Raw genomic sequence first — 26,978 nt, forward strand, 5'->3', positions numbered from 1 at the left:
CAGGCTCTCCCTGCATTCTGTACCCCTCCCTCCCCCAGGCCTGAGTGAGCCAGAGCCCCTGAATCAGCCGCTCCTTTAATCCCCTCCTGTCTGGGCAAAGAACAGATACCAGAGGGTGACCTACATGCAGTGGTGGGGCCAAATCCAAAGCTGAACCCCAGGAGCTGTGCGAACAAAGAAGAGAAAGGGAAACCTCTCCCAGCAGCCTTAGGAGCAGTGGATTAAGTCACCACAATCAACTTGATGTGCCCTGCACATCTCTGGAATACCTGAATAGACAACAATCATACAAAAATAGAGGTGGTGGACTTTGGGAGCAACTGTAGACGTGGGGTTTTCTGTGTGTGACTGACTAGTTTCTGATTTATATAGTTATCTGAGTTTAGTTTTTAGTGCTTGTTATCAGTGGTGGATTTGTTTATTGGTTTGGTTGCTCTCTTTTTATTATTACATTTTTATTTTTTTATTTTAATAATATTTTTAAAATTTTTTATTTTAATAACTTTATTTCACTTTATTTTTCTTTCTTTTTTTTCTCCCTTTTATTCTGAGCCATGTGGCTGACAGGGTCTTGGTGCTCTGGCTGGGTGTCAGGCCTGAGCCTTTGAGGTGGGAGAGCCAAGTTCAGGATATTGGGCCACCAGAGACCTCCTGCACCCAAGTAACATCAATCAGTGAGATTTCTCCCAGAGATCTCCATCTCAAAGCTAAGACCCAGCTCCACTGAACAACCAGCAAGCTCCAGTGCTGAACACCCCATACCAAACAACTAGCAAGACAGGAACACAACCCAACCCATTAGCAGAGAGGCTGTCTAAAATCATACTAAGTTCACAGATACCCCAAAACACAATGCCAGACGCAGCCCTGCCCACCAGAAAGACAAGATCCAGCTTCATCCACCAGAACAGAGGCACCAGTCCCCTCCACCAGGAAGTCTACACAACCCACCGAACCAACCTTACCCACTGGGGGCAGACACCAAAAACAATGGGAACTATGAACCTGCAGCCTGTGAAAAGGAGACCCCAAACACAGTAAGTTAAGCAAAATGGGAAGACAGAGAAACACAGAGCAGATGAAGGAGCAAGGTAAAAACCCGCCAGACCAAACAAACGAGGAAGAAATAGGCAATCTACCTGAAAAAGAATTCAGAGTAATGATAGTAAAGATGATCCAAAGTCTTGGAAATAGAATGGAGAAAATACAAAAACGTTTAACAAGGACCTAGAAGAATTAAAGAGCAAACAAACAATGATGAACAACACAATAAATGAAATTAAAAATTCTCTAGAAGGACTCAATAGCAGAATAACTAAGGCAGAAGAATGGATAAATGACCTGGAAGATAAAATAGTGAAAATAACTACTGCAGAGCAGAATAAAGTAAAAAGAATGAAAACAATTGAGGACAGTCTCAGAAACCTCGGGGACAAAATTAAACACACCAAAATTTGAATTATAGGGGACCCAGAAGAAGAGAAGAAAAAGAAAGGGTTTGAGAAAATATTTCAAGAGTTTATAGTTGAAAACTTCTCTAATATGGGAAAGGAAATAGTCAAGTCCAGGAACCTCAGAGAATCCCATACAGGATAAATCCAAGGAGAAACATTCAAAGACACATATTAATCAAACTATCCAAAATTAAATACAGAGAAAAAGTGTTAAAAGCAGCAATGGAAAGGCAACAAATAAAATACAAGGGAATCCCCATAAGGTTAATAGCTGATCTTTTAGCAGAAACTCTGCAAGCCAGAAGGGAGTGGCAGGACATATTTAAAGTGATGAAAGGGAAAAACCTACAACCAAGATTACTCTACCCAGCAAGGATCTCATTCAGATTCGACAGAGAAATTACAACCTTTACAGACAAGCAAAAGCTAGGAGAATTCAGCACCACAAAACCAGCTTTACAACAAATGCTAGAGGAACTTCTCTAGGCAGGAAACACAAGAGAAGAAAAAGACCTACAAAAACAAACCCAAAACAATTAAGAAAATGGTGATAGGAACATACATATTGATAATTACCTTAAATGTAAATGGATTAAACGCTCCAACTAAAAGATATAGACTGGCTGAATGGATACAAAAACAAGACCCGTGTATGTGCTGTCTATAAGAGAGCCACTTTACACCTAGGGACACATACAGACTGAAAGTGAGGGGATGGAAAAAGATATCCCACACAAATGGAAATCAAAAGAAAGCTGGGTAGCAATTCTCATAACAGACAAAATAGACTTTAAAATAAAGACTATTACAAGAGACAAAGACACTACATAATGATCAAGGAATCAATCCAAGAAGAAGACATAAGAATTGTAAATAATTATGCACCCAACATAGGATCACCTCAATACATAGACAAAAGCTAACAGACATAAAAGGGGAAATCTACAGTAACACAATAATAGTAGGGGACTTTAACACCCCACTTTCACCAATGGACAGCTCAACTAAAATGAAAATAAATAAGGAAACACAAGCTTTAAATGACACATTAAACAAGATGGACTTAATTGATATTTATAGAACACTCCATTCAAAAACAACAGAATAAACTTTCTTCTCAAGTGCTCATGGAACATTCTCCAGGATAGATCATTCCTTGGGTCACAAATCAAGCTCTGGTAAATTTAAGAAAATTGAAATCGTATCAAGTATCTTTTCTGACCACAAGGGTATGAGACTAGGCATCAATTACAAGAAAAATACTGTAAAAAATACAAACAAATGGAGGCTAAACAATACACTACCAAATAACCAAGAGATCACTGAAGAAATTAAAGAGGAAATCAAAAAATCCTAGAAACAAATGACAATGAAAACACGATGGCTCAAAACCTATGGGATGCAGCAAAAACAGTTCTAAGAGGGAAGTTTACAGCAATGCAATCCTACCTCAGGAAACATGAAAAATCTCAAATAAACAACCAAACCTTACACCTAAAGCAATTAGAGAAAGAAGAACAAAAAAACCCCATAAAGTTAGCAGAAGGAAAGTAATAATAAAGATCAGATCAGAAATAAATGAAGAAGAAATGAAGGAAATGATAGCAAAGATCAATAAAACTAAAAGCTGGTTTGTTGAGAAGATAAAATTGATAAACAATTAGCCAGACTTATTAAGAAAAAAAACATCAAGACTCAAATCAACAGAATTAGAAATGAAAAAGGAGAAGTAACAACTGGCACTGCAGAAATACAAAGGATCATGAGAGATTACAACAAGCAACTATATGCCAATAAAATGCACAGCCTGGAAGAAATGGACAAATTCTTAGAGAACCACAACCTTCCGAGACAGAACCAGGAAGAAATAGAAAATTTAAACAGAACAATCACAAGCACTGAAATTGAAACTGTGATTAAAAATCTTCCAACAAACAAAAGCCCAGGACAAGGTGGCTTCACAGGTGAATTCTATGAAACATTTTGAGAAGAGCTAACACCTATCCTTCTCAAACTCTTCCAAAATATATCAGATGGAGGAACATTCGCAAACTCTTTCCATGAGGCCACCATCACCCTGATACCCAAACCAAACATGCTACAAAAAAAGAAAATTACAGGCCAATATCACAGATGAATATAGATGCCCAAATCCTCAACAAAATACTAGCAAACAGAATCCAGCAGCACATTAAAAGGATCATACACTATGATCAAGTGGGGTTTATCCCAGGAATGAAAGGATCCTTCAAATTACTCAAATCAATAAATGTGATACACCATATTAACAAACTGAAGGAGAAAAACCATATGATCATCTCAATAGATGCAGAAAAAGCTTTCAACAAAGTTCAACACCTATTTATGATAGAAACCCTCCAGAAAGTAGGCATAGAGGGAACTTACCTCAACATAATAGAGGCCATATATGACAAACCCACAGCCAACATCATTCTCAATGGTGAAAAATTGAAACAATTTCCACTAAGATCAGGAACAAGACAAGGTTGCCCACTCTCACCACTGTTATTCAACATAGTTTTGGAAGTGTTAGCCACAGCAATCAGAGAAGACAAAGAAATAAAAGGAATCCAAATCAGAAAAGAAGAAGTAAAACTGTCACTTTTTGCAGATGACATGATACAATACATAGAGAATCCTAAAGATGCTACCAGAAAACTACTAGAGCTAATCAATGAATTTGGTAAAGTAGCAGGATACAAAATTAATGCACAGAAATCTCTTGCATTCCTATACAGTAATATGATAAATCTGAAGGAGAGATTAAGGAAACACTCCCGTTTACCATTGCAACAAAAAGAATAAAATACCTAGGAATAAACCTACCTAAGGAGACAAAAGACCTGTAGGCAGAAATCTGTTAAGACACTGATGAAAGAAATCAAATATGATACAAACAGATGTACAGATATATCATGTTCTTGGATTGGAAGAATCAACATTGTGAAAATGACTATATTACTCAAAACAATCTACAGATTCAACACAATCCCTATCAAACTACCAATGGCATTTTTCACAGAACTAGAACTAAAAATTTCACAATTTTTATGGAAACACAAAAGACCCCGAATACCCAAAGCAATCTTGAGAAAGAAAAATGGAGCTGGAGGAATCAGGCTCCCTGCCTTCAGACTATACTACAAAGCTACAGTAATCAAGAGAGTTGGTACTGGCACAAAAAACAGAAATATAGATCAATGGAACAGGATAGGAAGCCCAGAGATAAAGCCATGTACATATGGTCACCTTATTTTTGATAAAGGAGGCAAGAATATACAATGGAGAAAAGACAGCCTCTTCAATAAGTGGTGTTGGGAAAACTGGACAGCTACATGTAAAAGAGTGAAATTAGAACACTTCCAAACACCATACACAGAAATAAACTCAAAATGGATTGAAGACCTAAATGTAAGGCCAGACACTATAAAACTCTTAAAGGAAAACATAGGCAGAACACTCTATGACATAAATCACAGCAAGATCCTTTTTGACCCACCTCCTAGAGAAATGGAAATAAAAACAAAAGTAAACAAATGGGACCTAATGAAACGTAAAAGCTTTTTCACAACAGAAGAAACCATAAAGAAGATGAAAAGACAACCCTCAGAATGGGAGAAAATATTTGCAAACGAAGCAACTGACAAAGGATTAATCTCCAAAATATACAAGCAGCTCATACAGCTCAATATCAAAAAAACAAACAACCCAATCCAAAAATGGGCAGAAGACCTAAATAGACATTTCTCCAAAGAAGATATACAGATTGCCAAGAAACACATGAAAGGATGCTCAGCATCACTCATCATTAGAGAAATGCAAATCAAAACTACAATGAGGTGTCACCTCACACCAGTCAGAATGGCCATCGTCAAAAAATCTACAAACAATAAATGCTGGAGAGGGTGTGGAGAAAAGGGAACCCTCTTGCACTGTTGCTGGGAATGTAAATTGATAACAGCCACTATGGAGAACAGTATGGAGGTTCCTTAAAAAACTAAAAATAGAACTACCATATGACCCAGCAATCCCACTACAGAGCATATACCCTGAGAAAACCATAATTCAAAAATAGTCATGTACCACAATGTTCATTGCAGCACTATTTACAATATCCAAGACATGGAAGCAACCTGTGTCCGACAGTTGAATGGATAAAGAAGAAGTGGAACATACATACAATGGAATATTGCTCAGCCATAAAAAGAAACAAAACTGAGTTGAGTTTTTTGTAGTGAGGGGGATGGACCTAGAGAGTCATACAGAGTGAAGTAAGTCAGAAAGAGAAAAACAAATACCATATGCTAAAACATATGTATGGAATCTAAAAAAAAAAAAAAAGGTTCTGAAGAGCCTAGGGGCAGGACAGGAATAAACATGCAGATGTAGAGAATGGACTTGAGGACATGGGGAGGGGGAAAGGTAAGCTGAGACGAAGTGAGAGAGTGGCATGGACATATCTACACTACCAAATGTAAAATAGATAGCTAGTGGGAAGCAGCCGCATAGCACAGGGAGATCACCTTGGTGCTTTGTTACCACCTAGAAGGGTGGGATAGGGAGGGTGGAAGGGACACGCAAGAGGGAGGGGATATAGAGATATATATATACGTATAGCTGAATCACTTTGTTATACAGCAGCAACTAACACAACAATGTAAAGCGATTATACTCAAATAAAGATTTTTTTTTTTAAAAAATAGAGAACTAACATGAGGCCTGGCCTGAGAAGACCCGGGATGCTCAAAGATAGGAAAAGGTAAGGGGGGTTGTGTCCCAAACCCCTTATCTGAAGCTCTGCATCGTCTTGGAAATCAAGGCTGCTTCTCTGCACCCGAATGACCCACGAGGCTCAGATCCTGCAGGCAGTAAAGGCATGTTCCACTCTTATTACAGCAAAGGTTTTACAGAAGGAGGTTTCTCAGCAGGGTGTCTGATGCTAATTAGCAAAAGGAGTGGCTGCAGGTTCAAACTACTGCCCCCAGGAGTCTTACCCATCAAGGCAATGGTGCTCCTCCTTATAGAGCAACCCTGATTAGCTCCCTCTACATGAACTGTAACAATGAAGTTTGACTGCAACGTAACTCTTGTACCAATAACAACAAGAGCCACATGGCTTACTGAACATTTACTGTTTTCCAGGTACTGGCCATACAGCTGACAAGGCACATCTTATTTCATGATCCCGAAACCGAGCAGGACCCTAAGGGGCCTTTCAGGGACAGACCCCTCCCCCATGTCCTCTGCTGTAGTTCCTCTCAGAAGTACCCAGATAATAGTATTTGATGCACATTTCCTGAGTTGTTTTACAGATGCTAGAACCACCACTAAATGGAAGAAATTAACTACTTGAAGACCATGAGCACATAGCCCCCAGACCTACTGGAGCCTAAGGACTGATAATGTTAACCCCTGTGACACCGCCCTGTTACCTCACCATCAACCAATCAGAGAATTGTGCACTAGCTGATCACATACCCTGGGTTGCTCCCTCCCTCACTTGGCCTTTAAAAATGTTTTGCTGAAGCCCATCAGGGAGTTCAGGCTTTCTGAGCACTAGCTCCCCTGGACTCCTTGCTTGGTGCCTGCAATAAATGCTGAACTTTCCTTCACCCCAAAAAAATAAAAATAAAAAGAGAGATCGTTTTGTCCCCCACCCCCACTGCCCTTTCTGTTTTTCTTTCTGTATTCTTTAGGCCTAGAACAATGCTAGACCAATAGTAGGCACTCATTAAATAAAGGTATGATTGAAAAAAGACTGCTCATATTTTGCAATTGTTATGATGTTGGAAGAGGTTCCTACTTCCAGGAGGAGCTCTGCATGGTAGGATATTAGTATCCTTTGGATCACATTACTCAACTCCTACCCTTCCTTTAATTTAGGAAAGAGGAGATCAGGTTTGTATTAATGAATTTAAAATACAGCTCTGGCATTTTAACTATGAGATCATGGGCTAGTTGTTTCCCTTTCCTGAGCATCACTTTCTTTCGTCCTTAACATGGGGATAACAACATGTCAGAGCTAAGATTACCATCAAATGAAATGAACATATATAAAGTACCAAGTTCAGCATCTTGAATATAAAGGTACACAACAGATCATTCTGTGCCTTAGTAAAACAATGTTTAAGACTGAAATGTATGGGTCCCTGATCCTATATCATTGTTCTACTTCTATCCATGTATAAATTCACACTTGGAGGATGGGATCTACTAGCCTTCTTCAGCCAATGCATGCTGGAGATGTCCCACATAGGCTTTGACATTTTCATAGATGTCCAAGTTTATCAACACCTTGAAAATCATAAAAGCACAATGCACTAGATCTCTTCACATACACTATATATTAGTTGTTTTATTATACCTAAAACTATATATTCTGGTAGCTCTGATAGCTTATCAAATGTTTGCTATTTCCCTCTATGATGATTAACAAATTTTCTTGAACCTCTTTCTAGGTAGCTTTTGATCAGAAACATCTCTAGCAGTATGGTTGGAAGAGAACAGTTACCCGCCCCCCACTCCCCCCACCCCCACCGCCACCAGATTATGCTGTCATTTGAAGAGTGTTACCTGACTAATTACCACTTGAAGATTTCTTCCCATCATATCTGGAGCCATTTTTTTAAAATGTCATCTCCATCCGTTTTTACACAGACATAATGCCATGCATTGTCCTTTGCATGACTATAAAGCATATTAAAATGATGCCATAAACTATTCTCAGACATTAATATGCAATCTCAGATGTCTCCGTAGAAGTAGGGAGGAGCATATTCTTATTTTTGACACTGTTGGCACATTTGTTATATACTCAAAAGCATATGTTTGGTAGTTGTAGCCTAGAACTTTGGGATGTGCTTCACCACATGAAATTGAGTGAGTCAACAGGAATCACACCCATGTTGTAGACTTAATAACAAGAATGCTAAGAAGTATTCATTGTGCCAATACGAGGTACCAAACACAGTATTAAGCACTTTTATGAATTAGCTTGGTTAATTTTCATAAAAATCCAATCAAGTACATTCAATTTTTTCCCCTTTTTTTCAGATGTGAAGGCTGGGTTTCAGACATTAAGTACATAACTTGTAAAGGACACACTTCAACTGAGGTCATTCAAATTCCAAAGCCCAGAGTATAATGCAACATTATAACTTCTGATTTCCATGAAGGTTTGGCAGTGCACACTTGGCATCATGTAAGTTTCCCAACTCTGAATCCATCCCCAACAGGCTGTGATGATCATGAATTTCTGTACAGAGCCCTATTGTACATGAGCGTTCCCAGCCTGTGGTTTTAGTTGTCTGTGAGCAGTCACGCACTGACTGGGTTGGCAAAGAACATTCCTATAGCATTCTCCAGCCCCAGAGAGCTGTAGCTGAAGGACTCCTTCCCAGCTGTAGAAAGGCAATTATTTCTAAACCAGCCCACTCATGTTAAACTCTTGTATGAACATAATAAATGACAAAGGAGTTTGAATCATCTACAGTACATCTGTGGAACTTGAGGAAACTTTGCCACAAGATAGATCAGACAAAGCCAACCAGCATCCCTGATGAAAAGTGATTTCTGCTTTAATTGAAATGAGCACTATGAACAGCTGCCAGGTGAGGTGGGTGAGTGGGAGTGGGAGGCGAATGGGACAGTCTCCACAGCTGAGACCAGATTCATTTATATTTACTTATTTATTTATTTCTCCTTTGGGGGAAAGAAAGGACAGGCAAGTATATATTGCAGAGTAATTTATTGAACCAATGAAAATGTCACGAAAACATTTCAGAATTGGACTGTGTGGGAGACAAACATGACTCTAGATTCTGGAAGAGAGGGTCGATATTCAGTTTCCACATAGGCAAATGGAAATTCTTCACAAAACTTAAAATAAGCAGATAAGGAATATAAGAAAGACAAATCTTTTTTTTAAAAAAAACTCTAGGATGATTAATTAAAGGGGAAGTTAAGTTACACAGTTTTTCCTTTTTTTGGCTAAGAAAAAAAAAAATATATATATAAATTTTTGTCCAGCTGGACTACACACTAGAGAGGTCTTAGCTTAATTTTCCTTAGCTTGAGTGGGTAATAGGAACTTAGAACTACATAGATGGCCATAGATGTCATGTCATCCGACCCGCTCATTTTATAGAAAACTGAGACCCCCAGAGAAAGGAAGAGAATTATCCATTTGTATAAATCCTTGGTGAAACAAGCAGAAATAAATATTAAATAGATTGAGCCAATTGAGATGATACATTTTGGATCACCATGGTGACTTTGTATGTGCCCTGGTTTTCTTGCTCTTCTTCAATTAATGTGCTGAGTGTGAATTATGCTATTTGATTTGACCATAATTCCATTGTTTCTCCAGTCTAAGAGAAGAAAAGTAACCACTCTGGATTAGTTGTGTTTTGTGTTTTGTTTTCTCTCATGCATATTAAGCATTTGTAGCCCTTCTCTTACTATTTAATTTTCCCAGGCTGATGACCTATTATTCCATTGCTTTTGATGAAGTAGAAATACTGGAAGAAAAGCATGAAGTTGTAATTTGAATATAATTATAATTATAGATAATAGTTGGCATGTATTGAGGGATTGCTATGTGCTGGGCATTGTACTAAATAATATATATATATATATATATATATATATATGCACACTAACTTTTTAAATCCTCAGAGCAATTCTATAATATATGTACAACTGGTGTCTCCAGTTTGTAGTTAAGGAATCCAAGGCCCAGAGAGGTTTGGTTACTTGGCTATGGACACACAACCATTTATTTATTGATGATAGTTCAATTTATGCAATTTGACTGCAAAGATTGCATTTTTACAAGTTTGCTCTACTGTTCCACCAGTGTGGACTCATTTTTCAGAAGGAAGAAAAAACTGATGTAAGAAATTAAATCACTTGTCAAGCCCACAGAGTCAGGAAGTAGTGTGGCTGAGATATGAATGTGGGTCTCTCTCCTACTGTGATACTGATCACCATAAGCGACTAAGATCATCAGATGTCGTTGAGTGGACAGAGCAAAAGGGAAAGGCCAGCAGGGTGTGAAGTGAGATCTTACAGGAAGTTGCTTCGGGTGAAGGTGTAGTTCTGGCTTTGGAGGATGGGTCCTAGATTTTGTACCACCACCGCATTGTTACATGCTTGGAAAGGCAATCAGTCTCATGAGACACAAATCGGCTTCAATCTAATCCTAGTTTATTTCGTTTTAGATGAAAGGAGGTTCAGCAGCTATGCCATCTTCATCTCAAGGGAAGCCTGCAGATCTCTAAGTTCACAGATTCTTTAGTCCCCACGCCCACAGAGAGTGAGCATAGCTGTCTCCCTTAAGAGTCAATAAGTGTGTGGGTCATTTTGACTCAGAGAAACTCCTTAATTTTCTAGCAATTTTTTATAACTCTATTTACATAGGCCCGAGGCCTGTGTGCCCAATTCCAGCTGCTCTAATCCAGATGTAGTTCCACACAACAGATGAGGCAGACTCAACATTCCACATTTATCTTAACTCTGTAGTTTCCAAGGAAACAGTACAGAAAGAAGACAAACACTGAGTTCCCAATTCTGTATCAACCCAGGCCGGATACTAAACCTTTACACACTGTTAGCACATCAAAGTAATACTTGGCATAGTGCTGACACCTAGTAGGCATTCAAGAAATACCAGGAAGAATGAATGAATGTGTGAATGAGTGGATATGCCAATAAATACAGCCAGCCTCATGGTTATCATTTCACAGTAACCAAACTCAAGGAACTGATTTATAAATCGATTAATATATAGTCAAGAATGTTTCTGGCAGATGACTCAGCTCTGGATATCTGCACAGGATATTCTTGCTTCCTGTGTATGTTAATCAAGGAAACCAAATTCCAAATCAGGTCTCTGAGTGACCAGGAAACTAGAGCAAACAATAACAAAAAATGTACTCTTTTTTTTTTTTTTTTAAACTTTTTGACTATACCTTTTTTTTTTAATTAATTAATTAATTTATTTATTTTTATTTATTTATGGCTGTGTTGGGTCTTCGTTTCTGTGCGAGGGCTTTCTCCAGTTGTGGCAAGTGGGGACCACTCTTCATCGCGGTGCCTGGGCCTCTCACTATCGCGGCCTCTCTTGTCGCGGACCACAGGCTCCAGACGCACAGGCTCAGTAGTTGTGGCTCACGGGCCCAGCTGCTCCGCGGCATGTGGGATCCTCCCAGACCAGGGCTCGAACCCATGTCCCCTGCATTAGCAGGCGGATTCTCAACCACTGCGCCACCAGGGAAGCCCCAAAAATGTACTCTTAATGGATCATTCCCACCAATTTTAAAAGTTTAGTGAATTTCCTTTTACATTTCTAAATAGGTAGTCATTACCTATAAATGAAATATATCCTTTCCATGAACAATATTCAAGTATTGTTGGCAATTTCTTATTCTTTGAATCTCTTATTTTATTTATAAAAAGTTAGTCACTAGTCATTAACTCAGTAAATCACTATTGAATTCTTTTGGTAAGCCAGACATTCTGCTAGACCCTGAGGACAGAGTGATTAGCAAGACCATTCAGGGCCCCTGCCATCATTGGGAAAATACATTAAGAAAATATATACAATGATGCATAAAAGTATGAAGGTTTTAAGTGCTGTGAGAGAGGTTAGTAGACATACAGGAGCATGCAACGGGAGGATTTGGATTTGTGAGTGGCCAAGGAATGTTGTCTGAGGAGGTGATACATTACCAGATGTTGGAATGGGAAGTAGTAGCCGCTCATGAATTCACTGGGGAAAGAATTCTGGGCTTAGGGAATCGAATATATAAAAGTCTTGTGGCAGGAGAGAAACTATGGTTCATTCACTAAAAGTCTGTCGTTATAATGTGACATCATAATTTATGTGTACAATTTCTAAGATTATAATACATTTTACATGTAAATTTTCAATGTCATTCAACAATTTATTTTTCAAATTGGGAACATACTATGTATCAAGCACTGTGCTATGCTTGATACATAGGGGACAATACATAGGGTACAATGAGCAAGACAGAATGGTTCATTTCTTAAAATTTAATGGAAAATCAAACAAACATGATGATGGTAACTATTGGGGATCACAGGAACATAGATAAAAGTCATATGATCCAGATTGAGGAATGTTAGGCAAATCTTGGAGGAAGTGACCTTTCAGTTGAGATGTGAGGGTGGATTAAAGACTGGGCAACTGGGAAGCTCCAGAAACTCTTGCATAGGCTGAGGCAGAACCCAACTCTTGTGAACAACAGTTTTCAAATCATATTTTAGGTAGATTTTTAAATTTATTTCCCAAGTGAATGTTTTACAGATGGTTAATTTCATGTATTTCATGAACGTAATGTTAATTTTGATAGCTTTAGGCTTGGCTAGAGATCTATTTCTGACTTTGTCTCTAAATACGTAGCCCATAATTTTTCCACTTATTGATATATATGTACACACACAGATATGTATGTGTGTATATATATATATATGTGATATAGAAACAGATACAGATATATAGAGAGAGAGACATATTGTCAAAAAACCATTTCAATCCACATAATGTCTTTTTGAAATAGTCATATTGTTTCTCTTTGAAATAGTCAAAACTTCATCTCGGAAATGTTGAGCAACTGTTGGTTAATGGCAGAGCCAAGACTAGGACACTTGGTCTGGTGTTATAAATGCCTTGTCTTGAAAGGAAAAAGAGCAGCCCCCTTGAAAGAATTGCTATTGATTGGGTTTTTTCTTTGAATTGCTTAAAAACTGAAGTTGCTAGCAGAGATGTTAAGAAGGATTTGCTGGAATCAACTTTGGTGAGATTTTCTTGGGAGAAATTTTGCAGCATATTTAATCAGGCAACCAAGAAACAACAGCTGCTTGTGTATGAAGCATCAGTAAAGCTGCTAAGATTTATATAATCTTTAGTGTTCAACAGATTGCTAGCATTTATAGGACAGTCAATGTTTGCCTATGCTCACATGCAGTCATATATGCTACCTTTCCCACTGCCTCTGAACTGAGGGGTTTCTGAAGAGGGAAATACTTTGGAGCGAGATGGAATAAGGACTAAAAGACAGAAGACTTGGTGGTCAAGTTATTGGAAATTTGCCCAATAAAAGACAATGATAGCAGCTCCTACTTATGATGGAAAAAAAATAGTTATTTAATTTAGCCTGTAGATGTGTCGATATCTATCCCCACAGTAGAAGAATCATTCCTCTGACATTACACCTTGTGGCAAAATCAGTGTAATAATATTTATATATTCTGGTCTAATAAGGGAACATTTCTAACTCTAGATGATTATTAGCCACTTCATTAGAAAGCTGATGGTTATCAAGTGTCATTGGTTCTAATTTCCCCAAAATAGAACAACTAATGAATCCGCACAAAGGAACTTTGAGATGTAGACGTGAAGAAACAGAGAACTGGAAAGGAACTTAGAGATTATTCAGGATATACCTCACATGTAAGAAAAGAAGGTGCTCATGTTTAACAGAGATGAAGTGACTGATAACAGCATGAAAAACTTGACTCTCAGTCCAGTGCTTTCTCCATCATTTTCCTGTCTTAAAATTCCTCAGGCTGACATTGACATTCCCAAGAAAATCTCTCCTCTTCCACTCTAATCTTATTCTGTGGTTTCCTAATGTATCTATCTCCTCCTCAAATGGACTGTTCTCACGCCCACCTCAAAGGCCTGGTTTCACACAGCTTCCTTTTGTTTTTATTGATAGTCCCCTACCTCCTTCACCATTTATTTCAAGATCCAAGTCAAAGCCCACCTCCTTACAATCAGGACTCTGAGTTAAAGATGAGATCTACTTTAATCTGAGTTTATAGAATATACAGTCTTAGTCACCACCATCAGCAGTGGTTTACATTGCTTATTAGAGGCAGTATGATAGAGTGGAAAGAGCTTGGTCTTTGGAGTCAGGCAAGTATAGATTACAATATCTACCTCAACCCTTTGCCCACTGTATATTCTATATATCAGTAAGGACAGGCTCTACTTTTCTGTAGAAGTAAATAAATCCTGAAGCCTCAGTTATTTACAGCAAGAAAGATTTATTTCTTATTCATACTAGGTCTAATGTGGATTAGGCAGTCCTTGAGAGTCAGACAGCTCTTCCAAACAATGACTCAAGGATGCAGGTTGTTTCCATCCTGTGTCTCTCCCATCTTCATCTGTGGCCTCCGAATTTGTTCAGAAGAGAAAAAGAGGGTGTGGAGGTGTCATACAAGCTCATACTACCTTGTCCAGAAAGTGGCTCTTTTCGTTTCCACTCACATTTCATTGGCTAGAACTGGTCATATGGCTCTTCTGACTGCAAGGCACCTGGGGACTGTAGTCTTCCTGGGCACCAGGAAGGAGATGGGAGCTGGATGTGAGTGAGCACTAATGATCTCTCTCACAATAGTCATTTAAATTTGCTGACATGCCCCTGATTGTTTCTATCAGAATAAAATGGGGTAATACATTGTAAAGTGCCCACTATCTGGCACATAGAAGTTTCTCAAGAAATGATAATTGATCAATTCTCCTCTAAAAGAGCTTCTTAAGGCCCAGCACATCTCCCTTGTTTGCTTCTCTTTGGTGTTGAGCCCATGCCTGGCTGAATATCACTAAATTTGCAAATTAAAACAGAATAGTCCTCTGGGAATGCCTCCCGTCATGCCAGCCCTTGACTTGGTCCCATCTTCTCTTCAGATTTCTGTTCCTTGTACCCAAGACATAACATATCTGATTCTGAGACGTTCACTTAATGACTGTCTTACAACCTTGCTTCCAGCGTAAACTCTTGTCTTAAGATTGTACACTTAATTATATATTTTCAGTTTGTCTATATTTGTTCTTATCTGCCTACCTTGGAAACCACAGTTATATATGGGTTACTCTGTGTGTACGACTTTTATGATAAGTACCCTAGGGTTATAATGTCCTAAATAAGAGCAGTGAAATGAGATTTTTTCTTAAAGAAGACATATTTCATATAACATTCCAAATTTTAGGTTTTTTTAATGCAGTATATAGATAAGTTGGAAGTCTATTTGTAAACTCAGTGAGGTTATACATATATAATCTTGTGTTATATATACCTTGTGTTATGTACACTTTATATCATATATACCTATCTTAAAACTCATTAATTACAAATCCACTTAATTGAACCAAATTTAAAGTAGATACATTCAACAATAAATTTGGTTCCATCTACATGTATCCCTTTGTATGTCAATTTCCCTTCAATTTAAAGCATATTAATAAAGCCATAGAAAAATTAAAAATAAAAATGATTAACCAATAATTCTTCCACTCTGATAAACTGTTTTAAAATTATTATTAATGTATTTTAGTTTTCTTGTTTTTCTTCCAGTCTTCATTCCTGAGAAGAAATCAGTTTACATTGTGATCAGAAAGGGGCAGTGGTTCATGGAAGACTTGAGCTCAAGGGACATTAGGAAAACACTGTGCTTTTAACTTCTTTCTTTTTTTACTATCTTTACCTTTTGCATCACTTCAACCTTTTTTTTGAGAAGCCCTTCAGTTGGAGAAAAACTCAGAAATGTCCAGGCCCTTCATGATCTCCAAAAGAGGGAGGGAGCCTTAGCTGCATCCTTGCGGAACAGAATCCTCTCCTCATCTTCACTTAATATTTCTTTCCTTTTGCATCTTTTACTTCCTTGGCTTGTAATCGCCTTAGCTCCTTCTCCCTTTCTGAAATCATTTTGATTTGTTTTTCATTCTTTCCCAGCATCTATGCCTCAGACAAAATGAAGCAGAGTTGGGAGAGGCAGGGGACTGAAGAGACTTGGATTTTAGGTATTTTGCTGTTATAATTTGGACCGAACACAACAGTCCATTTAGAGGCAGTCATTTCTAGTCATGAAGGGGTGTATGTCTCCATTTAGGCCAGAAGATAAGGACGTTCTCATAGCTTAGAGAAATTGCTTTGAGACTTTCCAGGAAATACACTATAAAAAAGAGACATTAACACAGAAAGTGTAGTGAGAGAAACCTTCAGTATTTCTGCTGAATAAAGAGCTCCTGGGCCCAAATGATATCAGTGATCACATTGGTGCCTTCAGTGCAGAATGGCTGAGAGGTGACTAATATAAGTCATGGCCAGAGTCTGTCATCTTTTACCTATTACCACAAAGCCATTGTAATTTATTTCAACATTTTCCTCTATGAAAAGGCTGTTTGCTCCAGATTCTTAACAGAGAAGTCCTGAGGCCCTTACAAAAATTATTTCTAAACATATCCTTAGAAATACTGTTGAAGGCAGATTAATCTTCTACCCAGAATTTTCTGACTCTGACCTTCAGAATTGCTTGGGTTGATGGGAAGGCAGCCCCAGATCTTCTATGCTTCTCTGACTTGAGAGAAAACAGTAAGCCTTCTCAATAAAGGGTATGCCTCCTCATTTCAATACAAAAAAATAATTCAGATCACAGGGTTCTCCTGATTCTAAACCTCCAAAGGCTTCTGTCACACTAAAACTGCAGTCTCTCTACCAGAGTCTAAAGGTTCCACATTACCCAGCCCCTGCCCACCTCACTAAACTCACTTCCCACCACTTGGTCTGCTCTTCATCCACTCTGGTCAGAGCGGCTTTCCAAGTAGGATGACTAATTTAGCCCCGTTTTTCCATGAACATCCCAGGAATCCTCTCAGTCCTTGGCACACTGGAACAATTGGTCATCCCTCTTCCAAGAGTTCTTGGAATGCACCTAGTTCCTCCTCTGGATCTTTGCACCTGTGAGCCTCTCTCCCTGGAATGGCATTTCCCCATATCTTCACAAAGCCCTTCTCTCACTTTTTATGAACTTTGCTCAAACGTCACTCCTTCACCAGTTTATCTCAGAAATAGCCTTTCCTCTTATCACTTGCCATTGCCTAAATCTGTCCCTCTCCTGCACCTTTGAACACCTATTGTTATCTGAAATTGTGCTCAGTTTATGTTTGTTTGTTGTTGCTTTCAACAAGTTTTATGAGTTCAAGGACTTTTAGTAAATTTTGCTCATTTCTGTTTCCTAGCATCTAGAAGAGTGCTGTGAGCTTAGTAGGTACTCAACAAATAGTAGTTGAAAGAATAAGTGAATACAAATTGAGAAATTTCATTTGTAATTTGGTGACAAAAGTCAGCTTCCTGTACTCAGTTTACTTTCTAAGTACTTTGCTGTAAAATTTAGATAAATTACATAATTTGCAACAAATAGGAAACTAGAAATAATCAACAAAACAATATCTCCCGAAGAGATGACTGGTAGAGATCTTTCACAATTTTAGAATACAAAGACTTCACAAATTTCCAATGTGCAATTATTTTTTTTCCTCCAAACTATTTGTCATGCTGGTAGAATGAATGACCTTTATTGTATGGTATTTCTGAGATTACAAATGGCAAGAGTAAAGCCATATAAGGCATCAATACAGTAACCAAAGTTGGTCTCCTATTCTGAGCCATACTTTGACTAGCAAGTAGGAATAAAGAAAAGAAAAAAAAATCATGCTGATTGTATGTAGCCCACTGGGTGGAAGAGCTTGGAAGACAGGGTTAGTGAAAGAAAATTATATACGGATTCTTTTGTTCTAAATGCCTTGGCAAATTTCCTTTGATTGCAAAGCACCGATCCTGATAAATTGATTGTAAAAATGTGATAAATGGTAACGATTAATCTCTTCCTCCCCATGGTCCCATGGCACTTGGTGTGTGTCTTTATCAGAGCACTTAACAATCTATCTGGAACAAGAGATACATGTAAGAGGGTCTTCTTCATCCAACAGATTGTGCAGTCCAGAAAACTAACAGGGCTCTGATTCACTGTTTTAAAAAATATTATATTTACTTTTTTTTTTTTTTTTGCTATATCATTTATAATTGGGAGGCAGTAAGTAGTCAATAAAAGTTGGTTGAGTTGATAAGAGTAATTGGAACCAAGGAAAGAATGGGATCTGTCTCAGAAAGAGGAGAGCACTTTTTATAAATATGCCCTCTGAATTTCTTCCTCCTCTCATTTAAAAAGAAATAAAAATGAAACAAAAACAGGAGGTTTTGAGCCTTCTGGGTTTATAAGCAATATTCAAAAGAGAGTGGCAGGGGAGTCATTAAATAAATAGTTTCAAAAAGTCTTCACCCATTATTCTGGGGTGTATGATATATTTCTATTTCCCTACATCTTTATTGATACTCCAGCTTGACCATCTTTTTAAACTTTTTAACATTAGATGTGTAAAGTAATGATTTCTCTCTTGCAGTTCGAATTTCCTTGATTATTAGTGAGATTAAATGTTTTTATATTTAGTTGTCTTTCTTCTTTTTTTTTTTTCTATAAACCATAGTTTCATATATTTCGCCCCCTGGGAGGCTTGTCTTTTTCTTTTTTTTTTCTCCTGATTTGAAGGAGCTCTTTATGAATCCTGGATGTTTACCCAGAATGTTAATGATGCCTTTAATAACCTATTTTTTAAAATTGTTTGTGTTCATTTTTATGATGGCAAAGGAGGTAATTTACTTCTTCGGCTTTCTAGGTTTTATATTTTTCTTAAGGAAGCCCTTATTTACTGTAAAATTGTAAGATAGTCTCCTGCATTTTTCACAATATTTATGTAGTTTAGTTTTAGCTCTTTGATCCATCAGAAATTGAACTTGGTGTATGTCTGAGTTACAGTCTTACTTTATTATTTTCTTAATAAATAGCCAATTATCTGCACATGATTTATTTAAGAGTCCATCTTTTCCCAAGAGGTTTGAAATGTCATGGATCTGGTCTATTCCTGCAATAATAATATTATCTCTCTTTCTCTCTCTCTCTCTTTTTTATCCTTTGGTAAAAGTGTATTGAATATACTTAATTATTTTTCTTCTATTTGAACTTGAAATAAATTGTCAAATTCTATGGAAGTCCTTTTTACATTTTGGTTCAATGCATTAAAATCATCATTTACCCTGGGGATATTTTCTATCTATAATAATACGTTTTCCTATTCCTAAACTTGGTATGATACTCTATTTAAGATGTTCTGTTTGATAGCTTTCTTAATAGAAACCTTGAACTTTTTAAATTAGATGTGTTCCTAGGCATTTTATTCCATTTTTTGATATTGCAAATAGGATCCTTTTCTGTCCGTCACTTTTTCTAAAATTTGGTTATTTTGGTACATAGAAAAATTATTCATTTTTAAAATATATATATTGAGAGTGAATCTGCCCTTTTAGTTATTATTAAATAAAACAATAGAAAATTCCCTACATTCATGGAGTTTATATTCTTGTGGGAGTGATGCACAATACATAATACACATAATAAATATGTAAATTAAATAAAAGGTTAGAAGGTGAAATTACTATGGTTAAAGACAAAGTAGCACAGGATAGATAAATAAAATAATGGAGGTTTCAGGTATTAGTGAGATGATGCAAGATAAAAGGCAGTGAGGAAGTGATGTTTGAGTAAGGTCCAAAGGTGGTAAGAGAGTTAGCCATGTGGATACTGGGGAAAAGAGTGTAAAGGTTCAAGTATGAGGGTGTGCCCGCTGCAGTAACCAGGCCAGTGTGACTGAGGCAGAGTGAACAACAGGCAGAGAGGAGATGAAGGCAGGTCGTGGGGAAGACCACACGAAGCCTTGGAGAAAGGAACACTGGCTGTAACTTTGTGTGGAATGGAGAGCCAGTACAGTATTTGGAGAGAAAGGTGACATTATCCGCCTTACATTTTAAAAGGATCACTCTGATTGCTATTTGAAGATTTCGTGGTAGAGACCAAAGAATTTGTAAAATCAGGGAGACCACATGGGAGATTGTTTCACTAATGCAGGGAAGAGATGACATGGGTCCAGGCCAGATTGGTGACAGTGGGAGTATTGAGAAATGCCCAAAGTGAGGGGATACTTTGAAGGCAGAGTACACAGTTTGTCTTGCTGGACCAGCAGTGAAACGTGAAAGAGAGGCATCACCGCTGACATCCTCATGTCACTTTTTTTTTTTTCCCTCACAACTTGAAGCTTGACTTTTAATCAACTGAGATTACTCAAGTTTGGAGGTGGGATAGACATTCTGTTTTTAATGTGGTGAATTTGTGATGACTGTAAACAGCCCGATGAAAATGTCAGGTACGTAGTTGGATACATGGGTCTGGAGTACAGCCAAGGATGCAAAATTGGGACACATCAGCATAGATGATGTTCAGAACTGTGAATGTGAATGAAATCTCCAAGGATGTGCAGATAAGAAAGAGAAGTGACCTTAGGAATGAGGTATGAGACATTCTAATGAGCAAAAGAGACCAACAGGAAGTGACCAGTGAGATGGGAGGAAAACCAGCAGAATGTGTTATCCTGGACGCCAAGTGAGGAAAGCGTATCAATGAACAGGAAGAACAATTCTCATATACTTTTGATTTGAAATGTGTTGGAAATTTAAAATCCCTATTTCAAAAGAAACTTTATCAATCTTTTTTTTTTTTTTTCACAGAAACTTCTCATGGTAGAGAAACTGCCAGCAGCCAGATGAAGACACCTGTCCCGATCTGCATGTGGAGCCATGAGCAGTCATTTCCTAACTTGGCAGTGCTCCTTGCAGTGACATTTCCAACACCACCTAGAGGACCAGGAAATTCAGTCAGGTTGGCAACACCAGAGGTGGGCCTGATCAGATCTTTCTCGGCAAGTTCTTATTCAAGAAATAAGAGAAAATGGAGGACGCTGGGCATTAATCCCGAGATGCTATAGAGAATTTTTTTGGAGGTTAACTGCTGATTTGCAAATATGCAAACTTTTCAAGCTTTGGTCTATGTGGATTTGGAAGAAAACTGAAAAAAGATATTGAGGATAGTTTCATTCCTTTCCTACTGTAAGTACCCACACGAAATGAAGAGGAGAATTGAGGAAGTTAATCTTAATGATTCAAACCACTCCCCTCTAGAAAACACATTTTCCTCTATTACACGGGTATTTCAAATAATCAGATCCCCAAATGACTTCAGTTCTCCTCCTTTTCATGGCTTGGTAGCTTTCCTCTTTCTCTTCCTTCCTTCCCACCCTCCTTCTCTTTCTCTCTCCTTCTTTCTCTCTCTCTTTCTCTCTTTCTTAACAAATAATTATTGAATACACAGAATATTCCAGGCCCTAAGGATATACCATTTAAACTTTACAGACACTGTCCCTGCCCTCATGGAACTTAGTCTGGTGAGGAGATCGGGCAAGAAATTGAAACTTACACAAAGTGTTATATAATCACAGTAATAATAATATGTGCTATAAAATGTGATACCATATTATTTTAATGTTTAACAATTCTGTAAGGTTAGGAAGGGCTTTCCCAAAGGAAACAATATTTAAGCTGAGATCAAAAGGATAGATAGCTCATAAAGGAATCCCAATTATAAAAGCTTTCCAGAAAATGGAAACAGCCTATGTGAACACACAGAAGATGAACAAAACAATCTCTAATATACTCTCGATTTAGATCCACAACCATGACTCTAGCAGAGAGTGAAAGATACTCTTTCTGCCATCTCCTTTTGGAATCCTATTCTAGAAGAAAAAGACCTGCTGTTAAACATCACGAAAATTGTCAATGATATAAATAAATAAACCAAATATATTTTTACCCCAAAACTTAGATGACTTGTAAGCTAAAAGAACAAATAGCAGTAAATAATGCTCACAGGGTCTTTAATGTGGCTATAAAAATTAACCTACTGCTCCAATTTATATTATATAAAACATGATTGTTTGGTCCAAACATCATTATTTGCATCCCCAGTGTAGAAGTACATTTGTTAGGGTATAAGTTTGACTGCCATCATAGAGACTCAAAGCAATAGATGTTTAAACATGGTGGAAGTTTGACTTTCTCTTGTCTAACAGTCTGAGTATAAGCATACCAGAATTAGGACGGTGGCTCGGTGGTGTGGAGGGTACAGTCTCCTCATATCATGTTGCTCCATGCTCTCTAGAATGTTGCCCTCAGCTTCATGTTTCAAGATGACTCATAGGAAGAGAAGTTAGAGAAAAGTAAAAATTTTCCTTTTAAGAGGCACAGTCCAGAGTTTTCTCACGTCATCTCTGTTGTTAAATCACTACCTGGATGGACTTTGTCACAGGGCCACACCTAGGCTGGGAAATATAGTTGTTATTGTGGGCAGTCATACGCCCAAGTGAAAAATAGGAAGAAGGTGCTACCTGATAATTAGAGGAAGCAAGCATGCACCACCACGGTGAGAAAGGATAAAAGCGCTATGATAAACTAAAGGATCCAAGAACGAGTGAGACTAGGTTCCTGACCTCAAGGATGCTGGGATCCAATAGGTGAGAAAGACAGCAGAAATGTCGAAGAGAGGCAGTGTTTTGGGAATGAAGAGTATCCATAAATTGATTCTGTTTGGGGAATTATCATGATAGAAAACGTAACAACTGAGCTGGACTTTGAAGTACATGTATGTGTCAGATTTCAACTGGAAAAAAGGGGTAAGAACCTTTCAGGAAGAAGAAACCGTATTACAGCAACTTCTCTGATGAACTTACATGTGCTTACTGTGCTTAATGCTGTATCCACACTTAGTCTGTAGTCAGATGATTTAAATAATAATCTTAGCTGCAAGTCTTAGTCAAAATAATGAGTCTTATCTAGGTTAATGTAAAAGTGAATTCTGAACGTTTTGAATCATAACTAGCGCATTCCTAAGTGTTGAGATTGTACTTGATAGAACTAACAGAAAGATAAAGCTGATATTCTTCTAAGAACTACTAATCCACAAAACATGTAGCCATAAACATAACTTTTCCTTTTATATTCTGAAGACGTACCCAAAGGAAGGTAAAGAGTGAAGTAGGATCTGTAAACTAATCCATCTCAGGAACATCACAACTCATAAAAATTGGATTAACTAAACTCTGGCATGATGAGAAAACAATAATCATAATTTCCATTAGTATATCAATTTGGTTTCTTTGAAGTATATTTTACATAAATTTTCAGTTGACCCTCAATATAAATCTATGATGTAGGTATAGCTAGTATTGTTATCTCATTTTTAAGGGTGAGGAAACCAAAGCTAAAAGATATTAAGCAACCACTCAATATCAAATTGAGTTTCAGAGATGAGACTCAAATCCAAGGCAGAACAAGAACACATAATCACTGTTGTGGGAAAATACAATTTTCCATACATGTATTCTCAGGTGGAGGGCAAAAATCAAAACTAAACATAAAGCATTGATGTTAATCATCTAAATATATTCCCCATTAGCTCTTTCCTAATCTTGTCATCAGAAATAAAAAGGCATATAAACTTTGTTTTTTGTTCTTATGAACACAGTCGCAACAGAAATTTAAGCAAAAATGATGTAGTTCCTGAGAATTCTAGAGAAGTTGGGACCACCTCTTTCGTTGTCTTAATTTATGTAAGGTTTTCCCAAGACTGGCATGCTAAAATATTCTGATATGAGGTTTATTCTATACAGAGATAGTGTGATAATCCATTCAATTTAGTCATGATATTTAAAAAACTGTTGCTACAAGAGGCTATTGATAGAAATGTAGAATAATTTATCAAAATACTGTTAAGTCAGATTAATTGAGGATGGCTATTTTGGTCAACTAGTTAGTCTGAATTTAGAACATTTTAATAAAATATCACTTCTTTACTATTTTAGTAAATAACAATGTACAATCTAATTGGAAATTTTGCTGGGTATATTTTAACAAATGTTTTCAATTTGCAGAGCATGCAAACAATGCCTAAATGTTTTAAAAATAAATCTATATTCTGATGTAAAATATCCATTTACTTAAGAAATCATTATTCTTCAAACTTATAAACACCATAAAGACAACTTTTTAACAAAGGCAAATGTGCATAATTTAAATTACTGAAATGAGTGAAGTTGTCATGAATTGAAGCCAATATATATCATGATGCCTTTGAAATACACAAATCACTATTGGTAAAGTCTCTGTTCATTGAACAACTCTATACACCATCCACACACATATACATGTATGTGTTTGCGTACATATACCAACTTCACAGCTATGCTGAAATGCAGGTTTTATCATTCCCACTTTACAGATATGGGTGCTGAGGGTCAAAAATATTAAGTGACTTGGCCAAAATCCCACAGTTTATAAGTGAGGGAGACACAATTAATCCCAGGTTTGTGTGATCTTACAATCTATATCTTTCCCACTATATCCACAATTCCTTTCTACATATGCATGTGACTGTCTAAGAAAAGTTGTACCCTTACAAGAACATCTGGGTTGATAGCAGTATTCTATTTCTTCACTCAGGTGTTAATTACAAAATTGTTTGCATTATAAATATTACTCTGTACTTTTTCTTTTCTTTTTTTTTTTTGCTTTTGCACTTCTTGGTATGTGATATAATTTCACAATAAAATGATAAAATAAATATTGTGCTTTCTAGAGCAAGATGGTTGTGATGAAGCAATGTATATATTGGTTGGGTTTTGCTTCTAAGTAAATTGAGAATGGGGCCTCAATTTACAGTAAGTCATTGGCTACTGGAGTAGGGCTGCATATTCTGGGAAGATCTCATTTACGTTAATTTGGGAGATGTAGACCTGGGGAGGGGAAAGTGAGGAGTGAGTCAAAGGAAAACATTTATCATCAATGATACGCCTGTTGGTGCATTAGCACTCATTTAATCTTCAAAACAATCCTTAACAGTAGTTATTATGATGCCTGTTTTAGAGGAGGTCAGTACATTTCCCACAGTTAAGTGGCTAACGTTGATTTACATATTACATCTGTCTGACAACCAAGTCTGAGTCGTTACTGAGGGGAGCAAGGATTCAACAGTTCAGAGCAGTCAGATAAACTGACAGTGATGGACACGAGTCGTTGGCCCCCAAAGTATTTGTACTGCATTCTTTTCTGAGATTTTACTTACCGGGGGTCTGAAATACCTGTCATCTAGAATGACAAAATGGGATTAAAACACCACCAATGGCAGAAAAGTTGGCTACAAAATGATGCCAAAAGAAAACCAGTCTCCTGCATGTGGGCTGTCACTAACATGAGATGGAGGATATTGGTCTTTTGGGTAAACTGTCTTCTGTGACCAGCTGTAGGTCCAAACTCTTGTGTCTGGGTGGGCTGGTCATTTTTTTAAAGATCGCTGGCAGTAAGTTTCTTCTTTACGTAAAAACAGGAGAGGATTGCATGTGAACACACTCTGCCTGTAAAGACCTTTACAGACACTAGACATTCTTATTTTAGGATTCCAGTGCCCAACTTGCAACAAGGCCAGCCATTTTAGCTATGCCACTACCTTTCTGAGATTCTTTTCATTTGTGAGTTCTGCCCTTGTTTTATAGAAGGTAATGCTATATTTTAATTAATTTTGGAGCAATCTTGCTGAAATGCACATGCTGGCTAAAATGAAGAGTGGAAATATAGCCTGAACCCTAAATTTCCAATTGTTCATCCAGCTTCCCATTTGCCATCCTCAGTGTGCCAATTTGATTTAGTTCAGGTTTACTGAATCTCAATTTTTGGAGAGAATTTCTGGATCAGAATCCCACCTAATTGGCATGAGGTTATCAACTTCTCTGACCTTTTTTTTTTGTATCAATAACTACTTTTCATTTTTTATTGCTCAGCTGCATTTAAATAAAGTGAGAAAATTAGAATTAATTTGGTTAGGAGGATTTCATTTCAGAAATCCTTCCTTTCTCTTTGCAAGTTTTTTTTTTTGAATTTTATTTATGTACATTTTTATACAGCAGGTTCTTATTACTTATCTATTTTATACATATTAGTGTATATATGTCAATCCCAATCTCCCAATTCATCCCAGCCCCCCTGCCCCCCACTTTCCCCCCTTGGTGTCCATACGTTTGTTCTCTACATCTGTGTCTCTATTTCTGCCTTGCAAACCAGTTCATCTGTACCAGTTTTCTAGATTCCACATATATGCGATATTTGTTTTTCTCTTTCTGACTTACTTCTGACCTATTCTTGTTCATAATTTGCAGTCTTGGTTTTCCTTACTAGAATAGGATCATTTTTCATTATTTATATACATCCCAGTTTGTTCCAAACAGGGTGTAAATAGACTCCCAAGAATATCAATTGAGAGGAAAAGAAATATGGAGGGACGACCTGAAGCATGTCTCGTGTCACGTTATAGCTCTGGCCAAAGGAAAGTGGCTGCAAAAATGGTTCTGTTGTTTGCCACCTCCCTTTGACTCACTGCCGATGGAGAATCACCTTGCAATGTGACTCAGATGTCACAAACTAAAGTTTGGAAAGTTATTTGTTCAAAACGCCAACAACTGGACAGTAAGCTGAGAGCCATAAACACAGATACCTGCAGAACAAATTTGCTTTTTGAATCAGAAGTCGGCGTCCAAGTACCCTGGGCCCGCTGAAGCATCTCTAATATTTACACAGTAATATAATTAGGGAGCCTCCTTACTTTTCTCTTTTCCACTGATTTAGTCACCTATTGGTAACTTCA

At 37.4% G+C, this 26,978-nt stretch overlaps 1 long non-coding RNA gene across 1 annotated transcript in view; it reads left to right on the forward strand.

The window, feature by feature from the left end:
• The first annotated feature begins 8,961 nt into the window (after positions 1–8,961).
• Positions 8,962–26,978, forward strand: part of LOC130708864 (uncharacterized) — a 37,510-nt gene continuing 19,493 nt past the window's right edge. Inside the window, exons 1-2 of the long non-coding RNA XR_009009286.1 lie at positions 8,962–9,085; positions 20,963–21,340. This is a non-coding gene — a long non-coding RNA (uncharacterized LOC130708864). The remainder of the gene's footprint in view (positions 9,086–20,962; positions 21,341–26,978) is intronic.

Source organism: Balaenoptera acutorostrata, chromosome 9 (assembly GCF_949987535.1).
Source record: "Balaenoptera acutorostrata chromosome 9, mBalAcu1.1, whole genome shotgun sequence".
Taxonomy (NCBI): Eukaryota; Metazoa; Chordata; class Mammalia; order Artiodactyla; family Balaenopteridae; genus Balaenoptera; species Balaenoptera acutorostrata.